Source organism: Pteropus alecto, unplaced genomic scaffold (genome assembly GCF_000325575.1).
Source record: "Pteropus alecto unplaced genomic scaffold, ASM32557v1 scaffold75, whole genome shotgun sequence".
NCBI lineage: Eukaryota > Metazoa > Chordata > Mammalia > Chiroptera > Pteropodidae > Pteropus > Pteropus alecto.
In genome coordinates, this window is record NW_006440638.1 from 1,270,342 (window position 1) to 1,273,355 (window position 3,014).

Genomic DNA, 3,014 nt, shown 5'->3' on the forward strand with positions numbered 1-3,014 from the left:
TTGTCTGTCTTGTTCATTTGTTGCTTTCAGTTTTATATCTTACATATAAGTGGAATCATATGGTTCTCAACTTTTTCTGTCTGCTGGATCCTTCTTTGTCTCTTGTTATAGCTTTTGTTTTAAAGTCTATTTTTCATGATCTAAGTGTCAACACAAAAATGTCCAGAATAAGAAAAAGGGGTTTATTTGAGCCAAACTGACAGTTGCCGAGAAGCAAAATCTCAACAGATTGAGGAAATGCTTCAGAGAATAGAAGTCTTATAGTTTATTTTATACATTAAAATCAAAGGAGGAGATGTAAGGGAAGTTACATGAAATTTATTGGAGGTAGATTAGGAAGGTGGGAGAAAGAAAAGCAGAGGAATCTCTGAGACTAGATAAAAAGCAAAATGGAGAGACTCATACTTCTTTTACATTGATGGGTACAGATAGTTAGTAATTAACATTTACAGCAGACAGAGATGGTACGTGGGCAACAAGATAACAATGGAGGGTTCTGTGGTCTTGTGCTCTGGTGGGAAGTTGTGCCCTGAGGGGTGTAGAAAAGGCAATTATTCTGACATTTCAAAGGTATGTTATCTTAGATGCAAAAATATAATAGGCTCATTTAAAGTAAAGATTGACCTTTGTCAAGAAAGCTACAGGTCTAGGATGTGACTACTCATCATGACTTGATTTTAGTTAGGACTTTTTGTGTTCAGACCATCCTATGTGGTTGTTTTCAGTCTCTGAGTTTGTCAGGCCTGCAGTGTAGGCCTCCCCTTAGCTTCTCAGCTTTAGCATGTGGCCCCTTTTTTGCCCACAGTTTCCACTTTTGGTCATAAATAATTTGAAGGATGCCTTGATATTGTGGTCCCACAGTGCTAGGAAGGCTCATTCCTAGAAAGTCTTAGTGTCAGTGTTTGTTTTGCTGAACAGTGAACCTTTGGGGATAGAGCATAGATGGTAGTCAAGGTCAAATTTTTCAAAAGGAAATGTGGGTGAATGGGGGGCAGTCAGATTCTATATGTTTTCATTAAAAATACTCTGGATTATTTCTAATCTTTGATCTATCATGATCTGAGATTTTGCTATTTGTTTTAAGTTTTGTTTTTCTGCATTTAGCATAACATTTACATACTAGGAAAAAGAGCAGTAATATTAAACCAATAACACCAATTAGGAAAAGAAAATGTTCAATACTAGATAAGGATGAGTCTGAGGGGAACAAACATCCAAACCAAGCCAACCCAACCCAAGAACTCTTTACATGTATCATCATGATTTTTTATTAAGCTATTAATGTTTTCCTCCCTCATTTACTGCCATTTGTATCATATGAAAAAATTGACCATACGAATGATGAGGTTTTTCTATTTCATGATTTGGAAGCTTTAATTTTTCTTCTGGCCAATAGCTAGTTTCCATAGGCGCATTAAATTCAATCTCCCAACAGATTGGATTTTCAGTGTCAATATTATCATAGGTTTCATTAATGTCAGGCAAAGTTATTTTGCCTGTAATTTCAGTATTACACCACATTTCTGTACCATTTCATGTAAACTGGGAGTCATTACAATTTAAATCAATTAGTATAACAGAAGAATTTTCTAACCCTTTCCAGTACATATGTCCCTTTCCCATATACCATATAATGCTATTTGTTGGAGTAAATGTGATAGGCCAGGATTGGGTGAATTCAGAATTCCATATACACTGGGGACATATAACCATTCACCTTTATGATTTTCACAGTCAGATAATGAGATGGGTTTCCATTTGCTAGTATTTTTTAATATAGCCCATCTACTTCCCATTGAAAGTATTCAAGTGTTATTAAGGATAGTCCCTATACCAATCAGTTGAACTACTGAAAATCTTAGCTTAGGATTTAACTAAGGTGCCTGGGCTTTAAAGATACAAGTTGTAGATTATATTTTCCAACTAAAATTTTCCAAAATTCAGGGGGACCGTAAGTGTTCCATAAGTGTCCAGCCTGGGCTTCTGCATCTATTATATTTGGCCATTGTTTCATAGCTACTTCAGATTCCATTTGCATCAGCATAGATAATAGCCCCTGTTGAGTTAACATATAGGCACATTTCCAATGTTAGGTTCTGCATAAGTCTTTGTAGTCTATTGAGTCTATTCTATCCATTGAGCTAAGGCCTCATTGTCTTCCCATGCCGCTTCCCATCCTTTTCTTTTTGAAATAACATTTCCTCTATATGATCCATTTTAGATAAAGTCTTTTTCTAATGAATGACATTCTTCATTAACTGCAAATTCATTTGTCCCAGATAACCAAGGCCAACTCCTAATCCTTCAAGTATTCCCCTTTTATTTCTTATATAAGCCAATATTGTTGGATTCACCAGGAATATTGTTGCCATTGGGAGGCTATAGTTTAGGAGCAATTGGAGTATATTTAATGGACCCCAAAATGTTGAGTTTCCCATGCCGAAGTTAAATGAGTAGAGGCGACCCTTAAATGAGCTAGAGTTTGACTATTTCATAGGGCTTCCCACAAGTGTCTGGGACGCAAGGAGGGTGGGATTGTTACAGACATATCTACCTACTAAGTAATCTCAATAATTTTTGAAATGGGGACCCATTGATTTTTCTCCCTGTTTTATGGGCATCCAGCTGTAAGAGCATAACTGTTGAGTCTGAGTATAAGATATATTGTGACTTAGGACAGGATGCTGTAAGCTTTTTCCTATCATACCCAAGTTTTTTCTTAATTTTTTATTGTCCTTTCCTATAGCTATACAATGCTCATCTAAATTATATTCATATATAATTCTACCAGGGTAATTATTAGGGAGATGTTCTTGAAGGTATTTGCCCAGGATAGGTCCTTTATAATAGATATATCCAGAAAAAAAATATGCCAAATGTTATTTTAATAGTAGGAGAGGACCAATGTGTGGCTAACAAGGTGTTAACTTCATTATCATAACTGATCATCAAAATATCATTGTCTAGTAGATGGGAAAGATGATCAGCTACCAAAGTTAAGTTTTTTATATCCA